At 33.5% G+C, this 14,776-nt stretch overlaps 1 pseudogene; it reads left to right on the top strand.

Moving 5' to 3' along the window:
- Positions 1-4,610: 4,610 nt before the first annotated feature.
- On the top strand, positions 4,611-4,957 carry LOC124972483 (putative 40S ribosomal protein S26-like 1; annotated as a pseudogene).
- Positions 4,958-14,776: the final 9,819 nt, after the last annotated feature.

The raw sequence follows: 14,776 nt of genomic DNA, 5'->3' as shown, positions 1-14,776 counted from the left end.
ATATTCTCCAGTTCCATCCATTTACCAGCAAATATCATAATGTCATTCTTCTTTATGGCTAAGTAACATCCCATTGTGTATAGATAACACATTTTCTTTATCCATTCATCTCTTGACAGGTATCTTGACTGATTCAATAATTTGGGTATTGTGAATTGTGCTGCTATAAACATTGATGTGGCTGCATCCCTATAGTATGTGGATTTTCAATCTTTTGGATATATACCAAGGAATGGGATAGCTGGATCATATGGTAGTTCCATCCCTCGTTCTTTTGAGGAATCTCCATACTACTTTCCAGAGTGGTTGCACTAATTTACAGTCCCACCAGTAATGTATGAGTGTACCTTGTTCCCTACATATTTGCCAATACGCACAATTATTTGTATTCTTGATAATTGCCAAGGAAATCTTTCTTTTTCCAGAACATTCCATTGCAATTGTCACACCCTAATAGAAATCCAGTGCAGATTTGTAACTACAGAGAAAGGACAATTAGATTTTCTGGTTGACTCACATTAGCCCTTAAATATCAAGCTATTTCATATGCAAAAGAAAGGAGTTAATGGTTGATGTTTGGATGAGGTAAATTTATATATATTTTTTTCAGGATGGAGACCACACAATGAAAGCTCATTTTTGCATTTGATGCAACTATCCCACTTCCCAGATCATCAGACTCACAGATTAATTTGATAATTGTACTAAGTTCCTCCTGAGAAACAGAAGCCATAGGACATTTATATCTATATCTATCTCAGAGATAGACATACAGATAGATGGTAGATATAGATATGGTCAGCAATGATGTCACTCTCAGTCCGGTTTTGAAGACCTGTGAAACTGAGGTGCTACTGGTGTAAATCCCAGAGTCCAAAGGTCCAAGAATCAGAGCTCCAACATTTGAGAGTGGGAGAAAATGGGTGTCCCAGATTCAAAGAGAGAGAATTCAATTCATGCTGTACCTCTTTGTTCTATTTAGGTACTCTGTGAATACATAATTCCCTCCAGATTGGTGAAGGCAGATCTTTGTTCAGTCTACCTATCCAAATATTAATTTATTTCAGAAACAGCCTTACAGACACACCTAGTAATAAGATTCTTCTCAGCTACCTGTGCATCCCTTAACCCAGTCTAGTTGACATAAAACTAACCATCACAATAATAAATATAAAAATATGATTCACTCAAATTTATTGAGGATTGAGGATATGCAAGGCACTGTACTTAGTGCTCCACTTGAATATTTCCAGGCATTCATTACCAAAAAAAAAAAAAAAGAACATCCTGTGATGGTTATTTTATATACCAACTTGACCAGGCCCTGTGATGCCCACATAGAAGGTTAAACATTATTTCTGCATGTGTCTGTGAGGTTGTTCCAGAAGAGCTTAGAATTTGAATTGGCGGACTGGTAAAGCAGATGATCCTCCTCAATGTGGGTGGGCATCATTCAAAACATTAAAGGGCTAAATAGAACAAAAAGGCAGCTGAAGTTTGAATTAACTCTGCCTGACTGAACTGAGACATCCATCTTCTCTTGCCCTCAGTGTTCCTCTTTCTCAGGTCAACAGAAATGGACTAGATTTACACCAGTGGCTATCCAGCTCTGAAACCTTTGAACTACAACAAAAGTTGTCCCGGAGCTCCAGCTTGCAGATGGCAGATGATGATACTTTTCAGCTTCTATAATCACAGTAGCCAATACCTTACAATAAATTTTTATTGGTTCTGTTTCTTTGGAGAATCCTGAGTGATATACATCCTCAATATTATTCAAACAAAAAATTTAAAATAGCTACAGGATAACCACTTCTCACACATCAGATTAGCCAACAAAAATAGAAATATTTGGTGATGACTGAGTATGAAGAAATAGGCACACTCGTACATTTCTGATGGAAAGATAAGTTGCCACAACCTTTTTGGAATTTATTTGACTGTATGTATCAAAACCTTTCCAAAAATATCCTTCCATCTAAAAAAAATTTATAATAATTTATTATAAGAAAATATTAAGACAACTTTGCAAGGATACAAGTATAAGCATGTCCATCCCAGTTTTATATATAATACTGAAATATTTAAGAAAAATGTCATCACTCAGGAGGTTGAGGCAGGAGGATCACAAGTTCAAAGCCAGCCTCAGCAAATTAGTGAGGCTGTAAGCAACTTAGTGAGACCCTGTCTCAAAATAAAACATAAAACAGTGCTGGGGATATGGCTCAGTGGTTAAGTATCCGTGGGTTCAATCCCTGGAATAAAAAAAAAAATCGGCAACAAAATGGGATACATTGGCTAGAAAACAATGTATGTAAGTCCAATGGAATGTTGTAAAACCATTAAAAAGATTGTCAATTGGTATTTTTGACATATATATATATATATATATATATTTGATGAATGAAATGAAAAATCAAATTTAACATCATATATATAGTATAGTCCTGCCTAAAAAATAGTCCTAACTCTCCATGCAGGTACATAGAATACACACCAGAAAGTATACACTTAAATGTTAACAGTAGTTTTTGGTTTTCTTTTTCCCATTTTTAAATTAAATCAACTTGATTCAACAATTTTCCTAAGAAAAAATACACTTTAAAAATAAATTTTAGCATGGCACAGTGGCACAAGCCTGTAAACCTAGTAGCTTGAGAAGCAAAGGTAGGAGGATCATGAGTTCAAAGTCAGCCTAAGCAACTTAGAAAGGCCCTAAGTAACTTAGTGAGACCCTGTCTTTAAATAAAATACAAAAAAGGACTGAGGATGTGGCTCAGTGGTTAAGTGCCCCTGGGTTCAATCCTTGGTATGTATGTACGTATGTATGTATGTATGTATAAATAAACAAATAAATTTATTGTATACATTTAAAATATATAACACAATGTTATTAAATATATGTAGATAGTGAACTGGTTACTATAGTGAAGCAAAGTAATATATTTGTCATCTCCCATTTTTTTGTGTATGGCAAGAACAGCTACAATTTGATCATTTAGCAAAAGTCATGTATATGATTCACTCTTTTTAGCTATAGTCTTCATGTTGTACATTTGATCTCTAAATTTGTTCATCCTTCATATATACTGCTTAGTATCCTTTGACATACATTTCCCATTTCCTCATCTCAACCCACTCCTTATTCTCTTTTTCTGTATATTTGTCTTTTTATTCAGATTTCATATGTGAGATCATGCAATCTTTGTCTTTCTCTGTCTGGTTTATTTCACTTAATCTAATGTCTTACAGATTCATCTACACTGTGGCAAGTGGCAAAATCTCCTCTATTTTAAGGTTGAATAATGTTCTAGTGGGGGGCTACTGTAGATAATGTTTTCATAAGCATGGGAGTGCAGGTTTTTTTTATAAAGTTTTAATTTCATTTCCTTTGAGTATCTTCCCAGAAGAGAGATTGTTGAGTTATATTGTAGTTCTATTTTTTATTTCTTTAGTAACCTCTATAGTGTTTTCCATAATGACTGCACCAGTCTACATTCCCACCAATGGTGTATAAGAATTCCTTTTTCTTCACACACTCACAAACACACACTACCTCCTACGTTTTTGACAGTAGCTATCCTAATATCTGTAAAGTGATTATCTCATAGTGATTTGGATTTGCATTTCCCTGGTGATTAGTAATGTGAAGCATCTTTTCTTATACTCAATGACCATTTGTATGTCTCTTTGAGAATTAGCCTATAGAGGTCATTAGCCCATTTTAATATTGTGTTATTTCCTTACTGTTGAGTTTTTTATAAATTTTAGATGTTTACCCATTATCTTGTATATGTTTTGCAAAGATTTTTTCTCAATCTATAGTTTACTTTTGCATTTGGGGTTGTTTCCTTTCCTGTACAGGTGTGTTTTAGTTTGATGTAGTCTTATTCATTTATTTTGCTTTTGTAGCATAAGCTTTTGGTGTCATATCCAAAAAACATCAATACTAAGGCCAAAAGTTGAGGCAGTTTCCCCTATATCTCCTTCTAGGAGTTTTATAGTCTTGCATTTTATGTTTTTGTCTTTTATTCATGATGAGTTGAATTTTGTATGTAGTGTAAGATAAGGGTCCAATTTCATTTGCCTACATGTGGAAATTCAGTTTTCCCCAGAATCATTTATTAAAAAACTATCCTTTCTCCATTGTGTGTTCTTGGTCCTCTTGTCAAAATTGGTTGACCATACATGTTTAAATTTATTACTGGACCTCTCTTCTGTTTCACTGCTCTGTATCTGTTTTTATGCTGGTACCATATTGTTTTGATTACTATACCTTTGTAATATAATTTTAAATCAGAAAACCTCAGCCTCCTGAGTAAATGGGATTACACTGTGCCTGGCTCCACATTCGTTTATGATTTTACTTATTTGAGACTTCTCTCCTTTTTATTGGTCTATCTAGGGTTTTTTTTTATTTTTTAAGAAACTTAATTTTACTGATTATTTTCTATATTTTTTCTATTTTCAATTTGACTTATTTGATTTATTTCTGCTTTGATCCTTACTATTTCCTTCCTTCTGCTAATGTTGGATTTAGTGTGCTCTTTTTCTAGTTCAAAAATACACAGATATCCTCTCTCGGAACCTTGTTTCCCAGATGACAAAAAAGAAGGAATAGCAGTCATGCTATAAAGGGCCATGGCCATGTGCAGCCTATTCACTGCACAGACTATGCCCAGTACAGTGCCCAAGGACAAGGCCATTAAGAAGTTCTTCATTCTGTCACTCAAAACATCACTGTAGAGGCCGCAGCCATCAAGGACATTTCCGGAGAGAGTGTTTTGGATGCTTCTGTGCTTCCCAAGCTCTCTGTTAAACTGCGTTACAGTGTCAGTTATGTCATTAACAATAAGGTGATCAGGAGTCCATCTTGTGAAGTCTGGAAGGATTGAACACCCTACCCTGAATTAGACCTGCTGGGGCTCCCCCGTGACTTCCATCAAAACCCATATAAGGTCCCTACAGAGTGAAGAAAAGCTATCCTCAGGGGAAAAATAAATAAAATGGAAATTATCACTTATTCACAGATATAAATTGAAAAGTTCAAGGAAATTTTATTCTTTCTCAAAAGCATTATTGAGGTATAATTAATATATAATAAAATCCACATAATTTAATTCTAAATAGACAAACTTTATATACCCATGAATTACCAAAATCAAGATAATGAACAAATTCATTAGCCCAAAAAGTTTTCTTTTGCCTCTTTGTAATCAATCTACTATGTCTCTCCCTCTATTCTACCTATATACCAGCAACTTCAGCCCTATTTCCTATCACTATAGATCAGATTTCCTAAAATATATATATATATATATATTTTTTTTTTTATTATTATTATTTTTTTTTGGTACCAGGGATTGAACTCAGGGGCACTGAACCACTGAGCCACATCCCCAGCCCTATTTTGTATTTTATTTAGAGACAGGGTCTCACTGAGTTACTTAGTGCCTTGCTGTTACTGAGGTTGTGATCCTCCTGTCTCAGTCTCTCGAGTAACTGGGATTACAGGCATGAGCCACCACACCCAGATCATTTCATTCATATAAATTTTCTACAATTTTATATGAATGAAATGTGTACTTTTTAGTCTCCTTCACTGAGATTCATCTTAGCTGCTGGGTTGTCAGTAACTCATTCCTTTTCTTTTTTAAGAACCTCATCTCAGATAATACATAAAAATCAGCTCAAAATGGATTAAAAACTAAAAGATAAATTCCAAAAATATAAAGTTATTAGAAGAAAACATAGAGGGAAATTTCCAAGACATTGGCCTAGGTGATAATTTTTTAATACGATCCTCAAAGCACATGCAGCACAATAAAAAAATAGACAAATGTGTTCATATCAAATCTATAAATAAATCCTTCTGCATAGCAAAGAAAATAATCCAAAGAACAAAGAGTCCACAAATGGAATGGGAGAAAATATTTGCAAACCATATCCCTGATAAACATAGAAAATGCAAACAACTCTATGGTGAGAAAATAAATAACCCTGTTTTAAAATTGGCCAAGGATCTGAATAGATAATTCTCAAAACAAGATATCAGAATGGCCAACAGATATATGGGAAAGTATTCAGCATAAAAAATGGTAGGGGAAATACAAATAGAAATCACATTCATGTATTATCTCACACCTATTAGAATGACTTTTATCCAAAAGCAAAAGACAAGTATTGTTGAGAATGTAGAACAAAAGGCACCCCTGCATATTATTGGGTGGGAAAGTAAATTAGTAAAGCCCATTATAGTAAACGGTACAGAGATTTCTCAAAAAAATTAAAAATACAACTATCACATGAGCCAACAATCCCACCACTGGACATACATCTAGAAGAAATGAAATCAATATGTAGATAAGATGTCTGCACACTCATGTTCATTGCAGCACTATTCATAGTGGTCAAGATTTGTAATCAATATAAGTGTCCATCAAAGGATCAATGGATAAAGAAAATATAGTAGACACAAAGGGATATTATTTAGCCTTTAAAAAGAAGGAAGTCTTATCAATTATGACAATGTGGATAAACCTGAAGGACATTATGTTGAGTGAAAATAATCCAGGCATAGGAAGACAAATACTAGATGATCTTACATATGCAGTTGAAAAAGTGGAATTTATAGAATCAGAGCAAAATGGTGCTTATCAGAGACTGTGGGGTGGGAGGATTGGAGAGATGTTGGTTAAATAACACAGAATGTAAGTTTGACAGGAAAAATAAGCTCAAGAGATCTAGTGTACATCAAGGTGACTGCAGTTAGTATATTTTATATCAGAAAATTGCTGAGAGTAGATTTTAAGTATTCTCCTTATAAAAATAAGTATATGAGGTAACACATATGTTCAATAGCTTGATTCAGCCATTCCACAGTGTATAAATATAAGAAAACATCATATCACACACCATAAATGTATATAATTTTTACTTGTCAATTTAAAAATATTTTTAAAAACCTCTTCTCCTAGTCCTTCACCCAAAATATTCTCTCTGATGTTTTTTCTTAAAGTTTTAAACTTTTTCTTTTAAATTTCAATCGGATCCATTGTGAATTAATTTTTGTATAAGGTATAAAACAATAGACTAAAGTTCATTTGTTGTTGGATATTTTATGGATATTCAATTGTTCTGGTTTAATTTGTAGAAAAGACTGTCCTTTGATATTTTATTGTTTTTACATCTTTTCTTAAATGAGTTGACTGAGTATTCATTAATTTATTTCTGGACTCTATTCTCCTCCAGTCTTGCACCAATACTCCAGAGTATGGATTATTATAGTAAGCTACCTCTTGAACTCAAGGATAGTGATTACTCTAACTTTATGGTACTTTTTCAAAATTGTTTTAGCTCTTCTATTTCCTTTGCCTTTTCATGCAAATTTTAGTATAAATTTCTCTCCATCAACAAAATATCTTTGTGGGATTTGTTTGGAACTCTGTTAAGCTACTAGATCAAATTGGGGAGAATTAACATCTATCCTGTGTTAAATATTCCTGTCTCGAAACATTTATTTGCAACTCCTTTGATTTCATTCATTGATGTTGTGTAGTTCTTAGCATACGAATCTTGTGTTTTGTTAGATAAGTACTTCACTTATTTTTACTGTTTAAAATGACACATTTTAAATATTTGTTTCCATGTGTTTATTACTTTAATACAGAAATAGGCTGATTTTTTATTTGATCTTGTAGCCTGTGAAATTTCTGAATTCAATAATTAGTTCCAGGATTTTAAAATAACATTTATTTATTTATTTATTTATTTATTTATGGTCCTCAGGATCAAACCCAGTGCCTCACACGTGCTAGGTGAGTGCTCTACACTGAGCCACAATCCCAGTCCTCTAGGACATTTTTTGTAGATTCATTAGGATTTTCTGTAAGACAATCATGTCATCTGCAAATAGGAGTATTCTTTTTCTTATGATCCATGTACTTTTTTATTTCTTTTTTGTCTTATTGTACTGAATAAGACCTCTAGTACAATATTGAATTGTGGTGGCAGAACACACATTCTTACCTGCTTCCAGAAAGTAGGGAGAAAGTGTTCGATATTTTACCATTCACTGTGATGTTAGCTGTAGATTTTTGTAGATGTACTTTATCAAAATGGGGAAGGTTCTCTCTATTCCAGGTTTGCAAACTCATCTCATCATGAATGGGCACTGAGTTTTTTCAAAGATTTTTTCTGCATCAATTGATAGGATTGGATGATTTTTCTTCTTTAGCCTATTAAAACGGTGGATCAAATTATTTATTTTTCAAATGTTAATCCACATATATATCTGGAATAAACCTTAATTTTTCATTGTATATCATTTTTATATAGGGCTGCATTATATTTTGTAGTATTTGTTAAAATGAGAAGTATCGATGTATAGTTTTGGTAGGCAGAATCATGGTCATCGCCAAAGTGAAAAATATTCTAATCCCCAAAACCTGTGAATATGTTACTTAACATGGCAAAAGAGACCTTGCACATATGATTAAGTTAAAGAGTTCAAGATAGGGGGATTATGCTGGAATATCCAGGTGGACCCAGTTTAATCACATAAGTCCTTAAAAGCAGAGAACTTTACCCAGATGTGATCAGAGGCACATGTGAGTATGGAAAAGAAAACCAGAGAAATGTGCATGGAAAGAACTCAGCCTTCAGTTGCTGGCTTTAAAGATAGAGGAAGGGAACCCTAAGTCAAAGAATGCAGATGGCCTCTGAAAGCAGGAAAATTCAAGGAAGCTTATTTTCTCCCTAGAGTCCCTAGGAAGGAATGCAGTCCTACTTATATTTTTGCCTGGTGAGACCCATTTTGGGCTTCTCAAGCACTAAATTTTAAGATAATAAATGTGTGTGTTTTTGAAGCCACTAAATTTGTGGTAATTTGCTACTGGAGCAATAGAAAACTAACACACTAGTTTCATTTTATGCTAACTTTCTGATTTGGGAATCTGGTTAATTCCAGGATCAAAAACTGACCAGGGATAATTCCTCTCCTCTTTTGTTTTCTAGAAGGGATTATGTAGAATTGAAGAAAACTCCTCTTTAAAAGTTTAGTAGCATTCTCCAGTGAAACTAAGTTGGCCTGGAATTTTCATTTTTAGAAACCGTTTAATTACAAATTCAATTTCCTTAATAGTTATAAGACTTGCTCCTCTCTTAACCATATCTTAGTACCCATTGATCAACATTTCCCCATTCCTCCCAGTCCCATTGTCCCCAGCTTCTGGTAAACATTCTACTGCCAACTTCTACCAAATTTTTAGGTTCCACATATGAATGAGATCATCCAGTACTTGTCATTATATGCCTGGTTTATTTCATTTAATATAATGATCTCCAGTTACATTCATGTTGTCACAAATGACAGAACTTCATTCTTTTTACTTCTGAATTGTATTCCATTGTGTAAATGTACCACATTCTCTTTGTTCACTCACCATTTGATGGACACAGGTTGCTTCCATTTCTTGGCTATTGTGAATGGTACTTCAATGAACATGGAAGTGCAATGTCTTTAACATACTGATATTCCCTCTGGATATATATCTAATGATGGGATAGGTGGCTCATATGGTAGTTCTACTTCCATTTTTTGAGGAAACCACATACTGTCTTCTGTAATGGCTGTACTAATTTACACTCCCGCCAACAGTGCACAAGTATCTCTTTTCCCTACATCCTCACCAGGACTTGGCATATTGCATTTTTTAAATATTATCCATTCTGACTGGGGCAAGATGATATTTTCCCTATGTTTTCTCCTATTACATTCATAGTTTCAGGTCTTACATTTAAGTCCTTAATCCACTTTGGCTTGATATTTGTAACTGGTGCAAAATTGCTTCATTCTTCTGCACGTGGATACACAATTTTCCTAACACCATGTATTGAAAAGGCTGTCCTTTCTCTAATATATGTCCTTAGCACCTTTGTCAAAAATCAATTAGTTTTAAGTATGTGGGTTTACTTCTAGTCTCTCTACTGGATTCCATTGCTTTAGAGGTCTCTTTTATGCTGATACCATGCTGTTTTGATTACTACATCTATTTTACACTTATTTCATTTTTACTTATTTTTTGCTTTAATTTTAACAAGTTTGCTTTTCATTTTGCTTTCTGTATTTTTATTAGTGCATTATAGTTATACACAATGGTGGAATTTGTTGTTACATATCTGTACATGCACACAACATAACAATATAATTTGGCCATTATCATTCCCCAGCACTTCCCACCTCCCTTTCCTCTTCTCTCCCTCAGTCCCTTTCTTCTATTCTACTGATCTTATTTGATTTTCCTGAAATCCCCCCAATCTTTATTTTCCTTTTTCCTCTCTAAGCTTCCACAAAGAAAGAAAACATACAACCCTTGACCTTCTGGGTTTGGTTTATTTTGCTTAACATAATGTTCTCAAGTTCATCCATTTTCCTGCAAATGACATAATTTCATTTTTATTTATGACTGGATAAAATCCCATTGTGTATATATACCACACTTTCTTTATCCATTCCTCTGTTGATGGACATCTAAGCTGGTTCCATAGTTTACATATTGTGTATTGTGCTACTATAAACATTTGTAGACATGTATCACTATATTATGATGACTTTAATTCTTTAGGATAAATACTGAGGAGTGATATATGTAGGTCATATGGTGGTTTCTTGCCTAATCTTGGAAAAACCTCCATACTGATTTCCATACTTATTATACTAATTTTTACAATCCCACCAATGTTATTAAAGTGTTCTTTTTTTCTCCACAACTTCTCCAGCTTTTATTATTTTTTTGTAACCTTGATGGTTGCCATTCTGACTGGAGTGAAATGAAATCTCAGTGTTGTTTTGATTTTCATTTCCCTAATTGCTAAAGATGCTGAGCATTTTTTCATATATTTGATGGCCATTTATATTTCTTCTCTTGAGAAGTGTCCTTAGGTCATTTGCCCATTTATTATTATTTTTTGGTGTTCAGTGTTTCGAGTCCTTCATATATTTTGGATATTAATCTTCTGTCAGAATAGCTAACAAAGATTTCCTCCAATTCTGTAGGTTATCTCTTCACATTCTTGCTTCCTTTGCTGTGTAGAACTTTTTAATTTGAAGTTATCCCATTTATTAATTCTTGGCATTATTTCCTGAGCTTTAGGTGTCCTATGGAAAAAGTCATTCCCTATGCCTATATGTTGGAATGTTGACTTTCTTCTTCTAGGAGTTGCACAATTTCTGGTCTAATTTCTGGGTCTGTAATCCATTTTGAGTTGCCCTTTTTGCAGGGTGAGTAATAAGGGTCTAGTCTCAATCTTCTACATTTGGATAACTAGTTTTCCCAGTACCATTTGTTTAAAAGGCCATCTTTTCTCCAATGTGTCTTTGTTGCACTTCGTCAAGGATCAGGTGACTGTGTCTATGTGGGTTTGTCTCTGTGTCTTCTATTTTGTACCATTGGTCTATGTATTTGTTTCTATGCAAGTACCACGCAGTTTTTGTTACTCTAACTCTGTAGTATAATTTGAAGTCAGGTATTATGGTGCCTCCAGCATTGCTTTTTTGGCTTAGAATTGCTATGGTTACTCTGGGTATTTTATTCTTTCAAAAGAATTTTAGGATGGTCTTTTCTAGTTCTTTGAAAATTTTCATTTGTGCTTTGATGGAGGTTGCATTGAATCTGTATATTGCTTTTGATAGTATGGTCATTTTAATCTTATTAATTCTGCCTATCCATAAACATGGGAGGTCTTTCCATCTTCTTGTGTCTTCTTCAATTTCTTTCTTCAATGTTCTATAGTTTTCATTTTAGAGATATTTCACCTCCTTTGTTAGATTTATTCCTTGTTTTTTTGTTTGCTTGCTTGTTTGAGGCTATTGTGAACCAATTGCTTTCCTGATAATTACTGAATATTTGCATTATGCTTTGAAGTCAGATAGTGTAATGCCTCTTGTTTTGTTCTTTTTGCTCAAAATTACTTTGACTATTTGGAGATTTTGTGATTCCACATAAAATGTAGAACTGATTTTTTTCTTTAAAAATGGCATTGTTATTTTTGATAAGGATTGCATTGAATCTATAAATTGCTTTAGATAGCATGAACATTTTAACAATATTGATTTTTACCATCCATGAATAGAAGATGTTTTTCCACTTTTTATATCTTCTTCAATTTCTGTCATTAGTGTTTTATAATTTTCATTGTAGGGATCTTTTACCTTTTTGGTTAAATTTATTCCTAGGTACTTTTTGTAGATATTGTAGATAGAAATGCTTTCTTGATTCTTATTTCATATAATTCACTGTAGGCACATACCAATGTTACTGATGTTTTTATGTTGATTTTATTCCCTGAAATTTTGATGGATTCATTTATTAGTGCCAGTCATTTCTTCATTTGTTTAGAGGAGTTTGGAGAGTTTTCTATATGTGTCATCATGTCATCTGTGAACAGTGGCAATTTGATCTTTATTTTTGATTTTGAATTTCTTTATTTCTTTCTCTATGTGTAACTGATTTAATGCAGTCTTACTTGACCATTTTTACTTTTTTTGCCTACATTTGTGATTTTAAATGCAAAAATATTGTTGTCAAGACTAATGTCAAGGGACATTTTTCATATATTTTATTCTAGGATTTTGTATAATTTCAGATCCTATCTTTTAACCTTTTATTAATTTAAGTTAGTTTTTGTGAATGATGTAACACAGAGGCCCAATTTCAGTCTTTTGCATGTGGATATCTCATTTTTCCAACATCATTTATTAAAGAGACTATCCTTTCCTAATCAAGCATTCTTGGCGCCTATGTCAAATATTAGTTGACCATATATGCATGGGCGTATTTCTGGCCTCTCAATTCTCTATGGTCTCTTTGTCTGTTATTATTCCAGTATCATGCTGTTTCTATCACTATAGCTTTGTAATGCAATTTTAAACCAGAAATATGATCTAATTTCATCCTTTCTTAAGATTGCTTTTGTTATTTGAGATCTTTTGTAGTTCCATATGAATCTGTGTTTTAGTCAACTTTTTCACCACTGTGACCTAAAAGATCTAACAAGAACAATTTCAGTGGAGGAAAAGTTTATTTTGGGGTTCACCGTTTCAGAGATTTCATTCCATAGACAGTTCCATTCCTTGGGACCTGAAATGAGGCAGAACATCGTGGCAGAAGTGTGTGGCAGAGTAAAGCAGCTGCGAACATGGTACCAGGAAGCAGAGAGTGAGACTTCTCTCACCACTGACAAAATATATATCCCAAAGGCATGCCTCCAATGCCCACCTCCTCTAGCCACACCCTACCAGCCCACAGTTACCCCTCAGTTAATCCCTATGGGGGATTACTGCACTAATTAGGTTAAGGTTCTCATAACTCAGACATTTCACCTCTAAAGTTTCTTGCATTGTCTCACATATAAGCTTTTGGGGGAAACCTTACATCCAGACTATAACACTTAGGATTGTTTTTTTTCTATTTCTATGAAAAAACATGTCTTTAGACTTTTGATATGGATACCTAATATATAGATCTCTTTGGGTAATATGGACATTTTGACAATATCAATTGTTTCAATCAATAAAGTGTAATATATTTTATTTGTGTCTTCAATTTATTTCACTAATGTTTTATAGTTTTCAGTATAGATATATTCCTAAGTAACTTACTTTTTGATGCTGTTGTAAATGGGATTGTTTTCTCGATTTCTCTTTCAGATAGTTTTTTATTAGTTTACATAAACACTCCTGATTTTCGTATCCTGATTTTGTATCCTTCAACTTTACTGAATTTATTTGTTCCATCAAGTTTTTTATTACTGTTATTCATTCATTCTTTAGGATTTTCCATACATATACATGATCATATATACACAAATAAAGATCATTTCATTTCCTCATTTTTCATTTTGATTTCTTTTATCTTTTTTTCTTGTCTAATTTCTCTGAATGGTGAGGGATGAAGTCAAAGATTATTCGCAAACATCAAGATTTAATGATGTTTGTTTTGTTGGGTTTCAGACTTACATAGGAACAGTTATTGCTTTCTTTTTTCCTATTAATCCCTTTGGGGAAGTAAGGATCTATCCTATGCTTGTTCCACCATTATATTTTGGAAGTGCATAACTTTTTTTAATCTCACAGTTTCCCAGTTAGAGTGCAATTCGCCTCAGGATGAATCATACTTAAAGTCTCACCCATACTTGATTTAGATGATTTTTAAATGAGACTTTGGACTCAGACTTTAAGGTTGAAGCTGAAATGAGTTAAGTATGTTGAAGTTATTGGGATGCAATAAATGCATTCTGTGGACAGGAAAGACATGAATTTTGGGAGGGGAGGCTAAGGACAGAATATTTGGATTTGAATGACGTGTACCCTCCAAAATTCATGTTGAAACTTATGTAAAATGCAATAGTATTAAGATGTAGAACCATTAAAAGGTGGTTAGTTCATGAAGGCTGCTTTAAGTCCAATCACAAGGGCTTCGCACAGGATTTGCCAGTTTTTTCCCTTCCACCTTCCTCCATATGAGGACACAGCATTCAAGACACCATCTTGGAAATTGAGAGACCTCAACTAACATTAAGCCTAGGGGAATCTTAATCTTGGACTTCCCAGATCCCATAACTGTGAGACAATAAATTTCTGTTCATAAATTAGCCAATTTTTGGCATTTTGTTTTAACAACACAAACTGGCTAAGACATTCTGTATGGAAGATCAGATTTTACTTGCTTTGTTTTCAAGTTGTTATCTTGGATTTTCAACAGATCAACCATAATAA

The sequence above is a fragment of the Sciurus carolinensis genome, chromosome X (assembly GCF_902686445.1).
Source record: "Sciurus carolinensis chromosome X, mSciCar1.2, whole genome shotgun sequence".
NCBI classification, from domain to species: Eukaryota; Metazoa; Chordata; class Mammalia; order Rodentia; family Sciuridae; genus Sciurus; species Sciurus carolinensis.
Note: the sequence above shows the minus strand (reverse complement) of the source record. Positions and strands in the feature narration are given on the sequence as shown.